At 47.0% G+C, this 15,064-nt stretch overlaps 1 protein-coding gene across 2 annotated transcripts in view; it reads left to right on the plus strand.

Annotated features, from left to right (window-relative positions):
- Positions 1 to 15,064, plus strand: part of LOC141917808 (uncharacterized) — a 730,013-nt gene that overhangs the window by 533,945 nt on the left and 181,004 nt on the right. The gene's annotated exons all lie outside the window — the stretch shown is intronic.

Consider the following 15,064-nt stretch of genomic DNA (forward strand, 5'->3'; position numbering starts at 1 on the left):
CTTGGTAACTCAACCCGGCCAGACCTGGTCCTTCCTCTGCTGCCATCACTGCAAACAATTACATTTTGTCTTGAATATTTTCACAGAATCACAGAATCTTTCAGGTTGGAAAAGACCCTTGGGATCATCGAGTCCAACCATCAGCCCTACTCTACAAAGTTCTCCCCTACACCATATCCCCCAACATCTCATCCAAACGACCCTTAAACACATCCAGGGATGGTGACTTCACCACCTCCCTGGGCAGCCTATTCCACTGTCTGACCACTCTTTCTGGGAAAAAATTTTTCCTAATATCCAGTCTAAACCTCCCCTGTTGCAGTTTAAAGCCATTCCCTCTTGTTCTATCGCTAATTACCTGTGAGAAGAGACCAGCACCAACCTCTCTACAATGTCCTTTCAGGTAGTTGTAGAGTGATGAGGTCTCCCCTTAGCCTTCTCCTCCTCAAACTGAACAGTCCCAGCTCCTTCAATCGCTCCTCATAGGATTTATTCTCCAGGTCCTTCACCAGCTTCGTTGCCCTCCTCTGCACTCGCTCCAGCACCTCGATATCTCTCTCGTATTGAGGTGCCCAAAACTGGACACAATACTCCAGGTGTGGCCTCACCAGTGCAGAGTACAGGGGGACTATCACCTCCCTACTTCTGCTGGTCACACTATTTCTAATACAAGCCAGGATGCCATTGGCTTTCTTGGCCACCCGGGCACACTGCCGGCTCATGTTCAGCTGCTTGTCAATTAGAACCCCCAGATCCTTCTCTTCCAGACAGCTCTCCAGCCACACCTCCCCAAGCCTGTAACCATGCATGGGGTTGTTGTGGCCCAAGGGCAGGACCTGGCACTTGGCCTTGTTGAAGCTCATCCCGTTAACATTGGCCACCAATCCAATCTATCCAAGTCTCTCTGTAGTGCCTCCCTATCCTCATGCAGATCGACACTCCCACTTAACTTTATGTCATCTGCGAACTTACTGGTGATACACTCTATGTCCTTATCAAGATCATCAATAAAGATGTTGAACAGAAACGGTCCCAACACCGAGCCCTGAGGAACACCACTTGTGACTGGCCGCCAGCTGGATTTAGCTCCATTGACCACCACTCTCTGGGACCGTCCATCCAGCCAGTGCTTGACCCAACAGACCGTTCGCTCATCCAGGCCATGGGCAGCCAGTTTTTCTATGAGAATTCTATGGGGAACTGTGTTGAATGCTTTTCAAAAATCCAGGTAGACAATATCCACAGCTTTTCCCTCATCCAATAGTCGGATCATCTTGTCATAGAAGGAGATCAGGCTTGTCAGGCAGGACCTGCCTTTCATGAACCCATGCTGACCTGGCCTGATCCCCTGGTTGTCCATTATATGACTTGTAATGGCACTCAAGGTGATCTGCTCCATGTCCTTCCCTGGTACCGAGGTCAGACTGACAGGTCTATAGTTTCCCAGATCCTCCTTTCTGCCTCTCTTGTAGATGGGTGTTACATTTGCTACCCTCCAGTCCAATGGGACCTCCCCAGTTAGCCATGACTTCAGGTAAATCGTGGAAAGCGACTTGGCGAGCACATCTGCCAACTCCCTCAGCACCCTTGGGTGTAACCCATCTGGTCCCACAGACTTGTGTGCATCCAAGTGGTGTAGCAGGTCTCTGACCACCTCCTCTTCAACTGTGCTGACCTCATTCTGCTTCCCCTCCCCATCTCCCAGCTCATGAGGCTGGGTGTCCAGGGAACAGCCAGTTCCACTGCTAAAGACTGAGGCAAAGTAGGCGTTGAGCACCTCAGCCTTTTCCTCATCCTTAGTTACCATGTTTCCCTCTGCATCCAATAAAGGAGGGAGATTTTCCCTAATCCTCCTTTTGTTGTTAATGAATTTATAGAAACATTTTTTATTATCCTTAACAGCTGTAGCCAGGTTGAGCTCTAGCTGCACTTTGGCTCTCCTAATGTTCTCCCTGCATAGCTTCACTACATCTTTATGGTCTTCATGAGAGACCTGCCCCCTCTTCCAAAGGTCATAGATTCTCCTTTTGTTCTTGAGACCCAGCCAAATGTCCCTGTTTAGCCAGGCCGGTCTCCTTCCCCTCCTGCTTGTTTTTCGGTACACGGGAACAGCCTGCTCCTGTGCCTTTAAGACTCCTCTCTTGAAGTATGTCCAGCCTTCCTGGACTCCCATACCCTTCAAGGCAGCCTCCCAAGGGATTTTGTTAATCAGTCTTTTGAACAGGTCAAAGTTTGCCCTGCGGAAGTCTGAGGTGGCAGTTTTACTAACCCCTCTCTTTGTTTCTCCAAGGATGGAAAACTCAATCATCTCATGATCACTGCACCCTAGACGGCCTCCAACCTTTACTTCCCCCACAAGCTCTTCCCTGTTCACAAGAAGCAGGTCCAGGAGGGCACCTTCCCTGGTCGGTTCACTCACCAGCTGTGTGAGGAAGTTATCCTCCACACATTCCAGGAACCTCCTGGATTGTTCCCTCTCTGCTGTGTTGTGATCCCAGCAGATACCCGGGAGGTTAAAGTCCCCCACAAGAACAACGGCAAGTGACCGCGAGATTTCTCCCAACTGTTTATAGAAAGCTTCATCCACCTCACTGCTTTGGTTGGGAGGTCTATAGCAGACTCCCACAGCAAGATCTGCTTTACTGGCCCTTAACCTAATCCAAACACTACCAACCCCATTATCACTATACTTGATTTCTGAGCTCTCATAACATTCTCTAACATACAGGGCCACTCCACCACCTCTCCTTCCATGTCTATCCCTCCTGAAGAGCTTGTAGCCATCGATTGCGGCACGTCAGTTGTGTGAGGCATCCCACCACGTTTCTGTGACTTTGCAGAAATACAGATAATTACACTGGGGACACACTGATGAACCATTCTTGGTAGTTGTTTGTAGCCAGCTAGGCACCATCCAGGGGGGCTTTTTGATGTCCCTGTGCTCTCCTTGGAGGTCTCCCAGCCCAGGTTATGGTAGAACTCCGGGAGATAAGGGAGACTGCACCTCGCCTGAACCCAGCCTTAGGGAACTCCAAACTGCTATTTGTGCAGAAAATATAAAGGTTTTAAGAAATTTTTGGATGAGACTGCTGTAGGAAAGTGTAGGGAGTGGCGTTCGGAAGATCTCGCGATGTACGGAAGGAATAGCTGTAGCCCTCCCTTGTTACGAGGTAAGGTGATGGATAGGCTTGTAATGTTAAGGGCACACCCACGAAGGAGGTACTTGGCGAACGTATATAGGTGAGATACACAGTTTAATAAACGGACATTTTGTATCCATCATATTGGTGTTTGTACTGATGTCCCCGTGAAGGTCTTAACCTCCTGCAGCATTAGTCTGCGATCTGAGCGCCACTGACATGTGGATTGGCAGGTTTAATGAGGCAGGCTAATTGCGGTGTTGCAGTATTAGTCTCTGCGACCTGAGCGCCACTGACACGTGGAGAGGCAGGTTCAAAGAGGCAGAGCTAACTGTAACAAATGGTGACCCCGACGTGATTTACGACATGATTCTGGGAAAAGATAAGCTGTGGCAGTCGGCGGTGCACAGCAGGAGGTGAGGAGCTCTACGCAGGAAGGGAGACTCCGCGGCGCGCCATAGATGTCACAGTTAAGGTACTGAAAAGATGGGGTAAACAAAATAAGACTTCTATGAAGTCGAGAACATTAAAAGCAATGCTACAAAGATTGATAAGGCTCGGCGTTTTAGCAGAGCCGATAGACTGTATGAAGCCAGAGCTCTGGCCGCAAATAGAGGCGGAGTTAGCAGAACAAGCGAAATTAGGAAAGCCGGAGCATTTAATGGCTTGGGGGCAGGCAAATGCGATGATGAAAGCTACCCCGGAGGAGCACTCAGCAAGCTCCGACGATGGGGCGGACCCCCGGAGGAGCACTCAGCGAGCTCCGACGATGGGGAGGGGGAAACCGAGGTGCATAGGGGAGAACTAGCAGAAAAATAGAAGGCGGACATGCAGCGTTGGGGGGCGGAGATGTGGGAGGCATTGGCCTGTCAACCTTGCACAGCCTGTGAGAAAGTGCTAGGCTTTGATGAAAAACAGGCCTTGGAAGAAAGATAAGAGGCTGTTGAGCTATGCCAAGGTGGCAGGGAAAAACAACAGACAGCTGCAACACTGAACTGGGGAAAAGTACTGAACCGCGAGAAGATGCTACCGCGAGAACAGCGAGTGATCAAGAGGGTGATTGGCCTGCAAGTGCAGAGTTGACGGCGGCGGCCCTGGGCCTTCCCAAGCCCCCCCCCCCTCCAACGCCAGGAGCGGCAGTTTTTACAGAAGGTGCTGACGCTGGAATGCGACGTCCCTTGTCTGCCAAGACCACATAATCAATAAGCAATGGCTTTATATATTCTTAACAGTGTTTTGATGTTTGCAGCGTTTATCATTTTATGTTGTGTGAGTAATAAGTGTAAGAGACCTCCTTGTGTGATTGTTTTGCGTGCATGAGACGCAGCCCAGCTGCAGCTGCGGAGTGTGGAGTTCTCTGACAGAGCACCTTAGTGCCCGCCTGCTGGGTCACTGGTGCTGCCTGTTTGTTTGGGCTGAGTGTTTGAAGTGTCATAGGTGAAATATCTCCTCTAGCAGGAGGCAGTAATTCTGTATTAATTGTTGTCTTGAATTTAGGTGCATACTCTGTGGGGAGAGTGCACCCTTGTACCATCTATCTAAGAAGGGTATTGTCATAAAAATTATCTACAACCTTACAGGGGTTGTTCATTTTACCAGAGGTCAGACTTACTCAGCTTCTTTATTTTACTACAGCTGGGGTGACTCAGGATTTGGACCAGCACGTACCCCTCAAACATTTTGAGCTCAGACAGGGAGACAAAGTCGACCTCTGATAAAATGTGCCCTCACTAAAGCCGAAGAATCTGTTGAACTGACAGGCATTTTACATACTGGTGCGGATGTGACTGTAATATCTGTGAGCTTCGGTAACTCGAGTGCTTTTCGGGGTTGGTGGTCATGCTGTAACATTTCAAAGCAAAGATCTCATTCATGTAAGGGGCCCAGTAAACTGGGTAGCAAATATTCATGCATTTATATTAGAAACCCCTATTACATCATGGGGTCGTGACTATATGGCTCAATGGGGAACTCAAATTGGATCAAATTTGTCTTAATTGCCACTGCAGCACAGCCCACCCCTAAACCCACCCTGAAACTAACCTGGAAAACAGAATCACCTGTGTGGGTGGGTCAGTGGCCCTCGCCAATGGAACAGTTGTGCCACCTTAATGATTTAATTCAGGAACAATTAAGTGCAGGACATCTCGTACCTACCACCAGTCCTTAGAACTCCCTGGTGTTCATTATTTGAAACAAAAGTGGTAAATGGTGACTTTTACATGATCTCCGATGCATTAATGATGCCATGGAGGATATGGGTACATTACAGCCAGGCCTGCCCTCCCCAACAATGAGTCCCTGAAACTGGCATCTTGCAATAATTGATCTAAAGGATTGGTTTTTTACTATTCCCTTGCACCCAGATGATGCACCTAAATTTGCCCTTTCTGTTCCCAGTATTAATGTTAGTGAACCTGCAAGACGGTATCACTGGGTTGTTTTACCATAAGGCATAAAGAATACTCCCACAATGCAGGTCTCCCAGACTGTTATCTATCATTATATGGATGACATCCTTATAGCAGCAGAAACACAGGAGATCATGGAAAAGCCTCTTGCTTTACCCAACGTCTCAGTATCTCAAATGGGGTGACAAATAGCACCTGAAAAGGTACAGCGATCATCACCGTGGCAGTACCTGGGGTGGAGAATTTGTGAACAGACCATTGTCCCGCAACAGGTTAAACTTAAAACTGATGTTAAGACTTTAAATGATTTACAGAAACTGTTGGGAGCCATAAATTGGATACAGCTGTTGTTGGGCCTAACTAATGATGATCTGCATAGCTTGTTTGATATTTTGCAAGGAGATCCTTCACTGACATCACCCAGAGTACTTACAGAGAAAGCAAAACAAGATCTCCACCAGGTAGCTAATGCCATCTCAGAAAGACAAGCATCATGATGTGTGCCCGGCCATCCGTATCAACTGATATTATTTAATCCTTCAGGGCAGCCCTATGCTCTGCTGTTTCAATGGGATGAAACACTTAATGACCTTCTTGTTATTATTGAATGGATTTTTTTTTGTCACACCAAATGCACAAGATGGTCACTACTCATCCAGAAATGTTTGCCAAACTGATAATGAAAGGTGCCACCAATATTGCGTCACTTCTCATTGCAGATACCAGATCAACAAGAAGTCCAGGGCAGGCTTCAAGTCCTGGAAAGTGGTAATTGGGAAGGACCATATCCTTTAATAACCTGGGGAAGAGGTTATGCTTGTATTTTCACAGGTCACGATCCCCAGTGGTTACCAGCAAGCTGTGTGTGACCACACCTGAGGCGTGAGAGGCAGCTTTTGGTGGACACCCAGGAGCCGGCTGTGGATGCCCCTGTGCCAACAGTTCACGATCTCTTCAGCTGATCATTTAAGCAGAATGTATGGGTAATGCTTGCAACTGCAATAGGACAAAATATCTCTGTCCTTAATCACACTATGGTTGCCAACCTTTTTAAGAAAAAATGCTAACAGTAATTGTAACTCCTTGATGAAATATATAAGCTTATTAGTCACTAGTAAAAGATGTAGCTTAGATAAAATGTAGTTATTAATAAGGATGGAATGCTATAAGAATGTGTGTATTTAAGTTCCTTGTTTAGCAGTATCAAGAAGCAGGACCCCAAGTGTTTAACCTTATTAGAAACTCCCTTGGTTTTCCCCCTTGAGTGGTGGCCAGGCTCTGGGTGGAACCCAACAGGAGGATGAAATCAGATGTTTCCGCTCAAAGAAAATTGCCAGTTATTTTGGCCTGTTGATTTAGAGGCTGGACCTGCTTGCAGCGATGTTGGATGCCTCACCTACGGATGGACGCATCGCGTAGGATTTCCGGTTTGCGAGGAAGGGCACTCTAAATTCTCGCTGCATCCAGGGTTCCCCAGCAATTGCAGATCTGATTGTTAGTACCCCATTAAGTAAGTGTGCTATTCTGTATTTTCCTTACTGTTTATTTTTGTAGTATTTAGTCATATCCCTCAAAGTAGTGAAATTAGCCTACTCTTTTAACTAGTAACTGTAACTGCTGTATTGTTTCTAGCCTTCTGTGAAACTATTTTGAGTATGCTGCATTTTTTGAAGTTTCCCTAACCCTTAATTCATAAAGTCTTGAAATAAGTGCTGCAGGTGCTGCTGCAAAACAAAGAAAAGAGGATCTGGATTCAAACTAACAAATCTGTACAATGGTTAGAGGTCAAAGCAGTCCAAATGGCACTCCAGCAAGAGGCAGAGAATCCTGTTAATATTGTTACAGACTCTTTATATGTTTATAAACTTGTACACAAAATGACAACAGTAGGATTTGTGCAGACGGAAGTGTCGACCTTACTTTATGAAGCTCTACAACAGCGCATAGGGCAGGCCTTTATTACACATGTGAATAGTCACCAATCCCTACCAGGTCCGATTGTAGAAGGCAATCATAAGGCTGAGCAAGCGGCACGGGGTGTGTGGTCATTGGACGCCGCAAAGAGCTTACATGCCTTTTTACACCTTGGAGCAAAAGCCTTAGCAAAAACATGGCATATTTCTCTGTCGCAAGCAAAAAACATAGTGGCACTTTGTCCCTACTGTCAAAAAGGCCCACTGTGGGAGGCAGGTGTCAATCCACGGGGTCTCTCTTCCAATCAGATATGGCAAACTGATGTAACAACATGTGAATTGTTAAAACCAAATAAGTATCTCATAGTAACCATTGACACCTTTAGCTCTACAATATTAGCCACAATGGCTCGTAAGCAAACAGCCAGACACATTATTGTTCATTGGGAAGGCGTTATCACCTTGTTAGGGAAGCCACAAGAGATCAAAACAGATAACGGCCCTTGTTTTGTTGCTGGACGCACAAAAGAATGGTGTGCATTGTGGGACATCAAATTAGTACACAGCAGTGGAAAAGGACGGCCTAATCAAATGGATACCCGCACGGTGTGTAAAACCTGATCTAACATAAGATGGAGTTTTGTGTTACAGCGTTGGTGGTGGATCACCCTCCTTGGTTGCGTGTTGCCAACTCACGCAGGATATTGGAGAGAGCGGGCACGAGCACATCACCGCGAAGACGTCTGTTTTCCTCTGGATACAGGGGCAGAATCTTGCTATGTCTTCATCACAGCCACCTTTGTAAAACCAGAATGGTTTGGGTGGCTTGACAACGTGTGGACTTAGATTACTAGTTAGCTTAGTTGGGATTGGCTCATTTGGGGAATTATTGGGATATGTGGTGTGCTTCTTGCTACTTGTATCGCCTTTACATGTATTAGCGCCGTAGTTCGTGGATTGTTTAAGAAGGTTAATGTTTTGTTCTTAGACCGACATATGGGTCTTGCTCATCACCACTTGGAACAGCGCAATAATGACAATCAATCAGGAATAATGATGTTATAAAGCATGGGGAGGGGGAAATGTAGGGAGTGGCGTTCGGAAGATCTCGCGATGTACGGAAGGAATAGCTGTAGCCCTCCCTTGTTACGAGGTAAGGTGATGGATAGGCTTGTAATGTTAAGGGCACACCCACGAAGGAGGTACTTGGTGAGTGTATACAGGTGAGATACACAGTTTAATAAACGGACATTTTGTATCCATCATATTGGTGTTTGTACTGATGTCCCCGTGAAGGTCTTAACCTCCTGCAGCATTAGTCTGCGATCTGAGCGCCACTGACATGTGGATTGGCAGGTTTAATGAGGCAGGCTAATTGCGGTGTTGCAGTGTTAGTCTCTGCGACCTGAGCGCCACTGACACGTGGAGAGGCAGGTTCAAAGAGGCAGAGCTAACAGCAACAGGAAAGCATGTCACACAACCAGCAGGCCAACACCAATGAAGGAGGACATCCCTGGTGGTCCCACTTCCCCGCGTGCAGCCTGTCCCAGGCAAGAAGAGCTGAGGCTTAGCTTAGTGAGTTTGGGCACTTTTTTCCTCCAGAAAAATAACCCAGTTCAATCGCAGGATTCGGCATGACCAAGATCCTGGCAAATGCCACAGCTCTGCCCAATCCAGCACACAGACACAAACGGCAATCCCATCCCCACACCATGTGGAGGGGATGGGAGGAGACCTAGAGCAGCATCTCTATCTATAATCCAATTAGCTGATCCCTTGTCTCTCCAGCCAGAGTCTCTCAGCAAACAAGTGCTTTGAACATCATTCACCTTATCATAATTACAAAAGCCAGTGCTCTAATAACCATTGTCTTCACATTTGCCAAAGCAAAGCTAATTAGAGCACAGGGGTGGCTTCTCGTTTCAGCATCAAACTTCTCTTCCCCTGTGCGGAGGACAGTGGCAGCGAGCGCCACGGCTTGTTATAAGCAACCCAGACATGTCCTCCAGCAGCTGTGAAACAGCTTTCACCCAACAGCAGATTACAGATGTAAGGGGACAGTAAACACAGAAATCCTTTACCCAGAACAGCCTGTGTATCAGGCAGCAGTTCCAGTGCTCTAGTACCCCCTAATAAGACACCCTGCACCAAGTTGAAGCAAAGAGAGAGACTATCTTTGCTGGCCCTGTGCTAGCCATGTGCTAGACAAACAAAACCTGGCAGAGGATAAAACACAGCACACGACTGGCAGGAACACAGCCAGGGTGAGAATCTGAAGGACTGGGCATTTTCCTGCTCCTTTGTCACAATTTTAGAGATTTATCCAATTGCTTAAGACTGTTCCCAGGTGGATGGAAGGCTCAACTGGAAATCAGGAGTCTTTGGGTCTATTCCCAGCCCTGTCACTGGCCTGATGAATGACCTTGACCACTTCCTCTCTGCCTTCCCATATTCTCTGTCTACAAAATGGATGTGATAATCCACAGAGTGCTTTGAGATCAAGAACTGAAGAGATGTCTCAAAGATGAATGGCCATTATTAACTTGCACAAGTAATTGCAATAAGAGCATTGCTGAACTACTTGTGCACTGGTGCATCTAGAGTCTTAAAATCGGATGTCAAGGCTCCTGGGTCTACAGTGATGGGATGAATTGGATGTCGATGCTGTGGATCTACAGAAGGGTCCAAAGCAGAATACTGCATTGAACGGTGTTTTCCCAGGGTTTGGGGGTGAATAAGCAGAGCACATTAGCTGAAGAAAACCAAAACCAACCATCACCTTTGTCCTTGCTTGAGTGAGTGGCGGGGGTTTTTTGGTAGGGGGAAGGGGGGCTACAGCAGTGCCCCCTGTGAGAAGTTTCTCGAAGCTCTCCCAGCTCCAACTCGGACCCACCTTTGCACCAAGGCTGAGCCAATTAGCTGTGCCTCTGCAATAACATATTTAAGGAAGGGAACCTGGGAGGAGTGGTGGGAGTTGCGAGGAGAAGTTGTGAGAACATCTGTGTGAACACCAAAGTCAGTGGAAGAAAGGAGGAGAAGTGGGGGAGGTGCATCAGAGCAGAGATTCCCCTGTAGCCCGTGGTGAGATGGCAGGGCCGTGTGGCAGGTGCATCCGCCCAATGAAAGCAGATCTTCTTGGCTGCTGAAGTGCAGCAGCTCCTGGCTGCCTTTGTTCTCAGGGCTTTGCGGTAATTGGGGCCTTTGGCCAATGGGAGCCCCTATTGACTACAGGTCAGATTCAGCCTGGGTATAAATGGAGTCCCCTGGGGGAGCCATTTTGGAGCTCGTCCCCTGGAGCAGCACGCTGCGGTCAAGGACTCTCCCCTTGGGTCAGGACGCTGCCCAAGGAAACTCCTCGAGGTGCCTTGGGTCGGGATGCTGCCCTGAGCAGGTCCTCAAGGTTGAGAGCCCTCACTTGTCAGGTGAGTGATAAAGCGTTTTGGGTTGCTGTTAAACCCTAGGGAGTGGGGCTTTGTTCTGCGTTTTGGGTTGCCATTAAACCCCATAGAGTTCTTTGTTATGTGTTTTGGGTTGCCGTTAAACCCTAGAAAGTTGTTCTGTTCTCCTCTCACAGACATTCGAACCTGTAATTTACAGAGAGCTAGTTAACTGTGTTAATAATTAATTTTTTATTTTTGGTGGTTGGTTGCTCATTTGGGAGCCTCCGTAACAGGCCGCCCCCCTGCCACCCATGGAGGTCTACAGTGGAGCAGATGCTGATTTGTAGCCTGTGGGGGGCCCCACACCAAACCAGGTGACTGTGCCCAAAGAAGGCTGGGACCCTATGGGAAGAAGGCCCTGCTGTTGTAGTTCGGCACTGGGAGGATTGCAACACATAGGGGTGACCCGCATGCCTGTGGGAGTGACTTAGAGAGAGTTTGTGGAGGACTGTCTCCTGTGAGAGGGGGACCGTACTGGGACAGGGGAAGAATGCCAGAAGTTCCCCCCCACACCGAGGTGGAAGAAGCAGCAGGACTGACCACACCCCCATTCCCTGCCCCTGCTCTGCTGTAGGGGGAGTAGGTAGAGATATCGGGAGCAAAGCTGAGCCTGGGAAGAAGGGAGTGATGGGGGAAGGTGTTTTCAGGATGTGGTAATGCTTCTCATGGCCCTACTCTGTCTGTTACATGTTGTTGTTGTTAGTGTCTGTATTAAATTTTATGTTCTTTTTTTTCTTCCCCTAATGAGTCTGGTTTTTGCCTGTGCCTAAAAGGATGAGGTCATCCTTCCCTGTCCTTATCTCGATTTCCTGAGATTTTTGTTTTATTTTCTCCTTCCCAGCGCTGGGGGGGAAGGGGGGGAGTGAGCAGCTGCATGGTACTCAGTTGCCCTCTGAGCTCAAACCACGACAACCTTCTAGCCTGTGCTACATGGACAACTGTACAGCATCTTGATGATCAGCTATGAGGTTCAAAAGCTGCAATGCTTATGGTACATGGGCTGCCAACAACCAAAAAGTGAAGGATAAGGCTCCAGATAACAGGCTGGATGACTGTCACTAAATGTGTATGCAGAAGATGATTTGAGGAACCAAATGGGACTTTATTTATTCTTCACCAGAAGATTTTAATCGAGGCTGGGCTGAGATGACTGAGCACCTTCAGATCTTCCTTCCATCCCCATTTCCTGCCACAATACCTACCACCTACCACTTCTGAGCAAGTGCTGCTGCTGCTCATGCGCTGGTAACACATCAGATGAAAGTTTTTATATCTGTCACTGGGCAAAACTGTACATGTGCCCCAAGGGAAAGTGAGTCACCCAAATATATATACACAGTATATGATTTCTGTCATCACCACTCCTTAGGTTTTATAAGGCTATGGAGCAACACAGGGGAAAAAGGAGGGAGGAGGAAAGGAACATAAAGCGATGCTTTATCAGATCCTTCTAATGATTATAATTAAACACTCTGTGCTGAAAGAGAGGCAGAAAGAATGGCTCTATCCAGATGGTACATGAACCACTTTGCAAACTGATCTGAACAATGTCATCCTGGCCAAATTCAGCTCACAGTGGTGCCAGTAATGAAAACACCTGAGAAGAAAATGGCAGAAGGATCTGGCCATATTTTAGGTTGTGTATTATTACCCTGGAGGGAGAAAAAAACCCTTGTGTTAAAAGGACTCTCCATTTGCAGAGCAAAGTGCTCAGATGTTAGGAAATGCCATAATTAAGATTTCCTGTGCCATTTTATTTTGGTCCCCTTGTGCACACACATTGTGATTGTCTCTAATTACATGTTTGCATGCTATTTTTTCCATTCAGTTCACAGAATGGTCTTTGCTCAGCTAACAAGCAGCTACTCAGAAGTATGTTTTTATTTTCTTATTCTTCCAAGTAGGGTCCCATACCTTATTAACTGTGCAAGAACTCAAGACCTGCTCTGAAAACGAAATGATCAATTCCCTGCTTGGCTTTTCCAGGGTATCGAACACTACAGTGGGAGAACGATTAACAACTATTAATTCATTCACACCACCCTGCGGGGAAGGGCAGCATGGTGCTCCCTAATTTATACCACAGAAAACGTTGCGGTCACTGGTTTTTGAGTGCCTGGTAGACAGCAGAAGATTTACTTCAGGCAGAGACATTGGTCTACAGGAAAAAGACTCTGGCTGTGCCCTGCAGCAGGAAAAGCCCCTGGGGAAGATTAATGCTTGGCTGCACTCTACATCCATGAATGAAGAGCTATGGGCAATATCGATGCCTCAATGTTATCATATACCTGTATAAAGGCTTTAGCACACATTCATGGCCCTCCCAGAGATGAGTTTTCCCATTGCACACTCCCCACATCATATCTGTTGAGCTGAACCATTAGCTTTCATGAAAGCACTGATCCTTGATGACATTCACCAGCCTCCCCAGGACTTTTTTAACACCTCATTCAATGCACTAGTGAAATGTGGAAGACTTACCAGTCTGTGCCTTCGGCTAAATACCTGGGCTGGGGCCCCATGGGTTGTGGAGTTTGCAGTTGGTGGCTGAAGTCAAAGCTGGGGTGTAGACGGTGAGGCTGAACAGACATGCGCTCTTGAGCCCGCCTGCAGGGAGACCAGCAAACAAGTTAGCCACGCGGTAGGCACTGGTACATACAGCTCCTGCTCCAAGCCCATGTCAATAAACCAGGGGAAAACCCAAATGGTTGGGCTTGTGAATATGCATCCAAGAGAAAAGCGTCCAAGGCAGGCATTGGGGATGATGGGAAGAGGAACTATGTCATTTACTCGTGGTCACCACAGACATAACATAGACCTGCACTCTCACCCCCTGTGGCATCCACATATGATCAGTTTACAGGAGATGCTATTTGGTGGCAACATGGAGAGAAAAAGAAAACCAAAAAACTTCTTTAGCAGCTTTGTGCCATTTGCACTATTTTCTTTTTCTCCACTGTCAGCCCCATAAACAACACACAAGATAAAACGTGCCCCTGCTTCAGCCATTATCCATCATCATAAAGAAGCTGCAGGATGTCTCATCTCCCCATGCAGTCCATAAACTCCTGGGGAACCTCATTCATAACACGATTACTCAGGGGTAACTGAAACCAGAATTTACTCCTGCTGACCTTTGCCAACATTTCTCTGGATGATGGACAGGCCAGACTGGGATCCAGCTCCTTCTCCCCCAGCTTTTCTGTCTTTGCAGGCAGGGAAAGGAAAGTGGTAGAAAATATAGCAAGGATTTTCTAAGGATTTGAGTCTCTTCTTGTGATTATTGCTTATTTGAACTACTCAGGGGAAGAGTATTTGCTGCTTGATCAGTGTCCACATTTGGAGAAAGACAAGGTGGATGCACAAGCAGGATTTGCATTACAGACAGACTCATGCCCCTTGCTCCCTGCCAAGTCCCTGCTTACCAGTGGAGCCATCACAAAGCATATCTATAGGAAAACACTAGAGCAAATGGAGCAGGGAACTGCAGGATAAAGAATTTTTCATGCAGCCACAGCTCAGAGGCTTCACTTTTGAAGGTACAACCCAGATTTCCATTACTGGGACCTCATGCCCCACACCTGTGAGGTTTCTGACACCCTCCTCCACTGCAGCTGTTCTTTCAGAAACAGGCTGTGGGACTGGGCAAGAGGTTCCTGCCCTTTTCCACACCACAACCCACTTGCAAATGTAACACTGACAACATTTACCAAAGCAGCTTCTGCGTGGAATTGTGCTCCTTGCTTTTATTTGAATTCAGTTTATGACTAAGAGATAAACATCATCAATGCCTCAGCCTCACACATATTTTCTACCCAATTATTAACTAATCATTAAATCCACCTAAAATCCAGCTTAAGCAAAACAAAACAAGGATGAGAAGAACACACAGTTTTCAGACAGAAAGGGTATGGAAAGAAAGTGTTTTCCATCTGTAGCATTCTTTCCAAATGAAGCATTATCGCAAAGACTCATCCTCTGATTTTTGATCCATGGGTACAACCCACAAATAGCTTCCATATGTTCCCAAAAAAAGCACTCCTCTCCTACATGCTATCTAAACCCCTCTCTCAAGAAACACAATATGGATAAGGCCAGGCATCCATTTCCACCTCTGCTGAGTTACAGTAATTCTCTCTGCAGTCATCAGCCCAGTCTGA

This window comes from Strix aluco, chromosome W, assembly GCF_031877795.1.
Source record: "Strix aluco isolate bStrAlu1 chromosome W, bStrAlu1.hap1, whole genome shotgun sequence".
Lineage (NCBI taxonomy): Eukaryota > Metazoa > Chordata > Aves > Strigiformes > Strigidae > Strix > Strix aluco.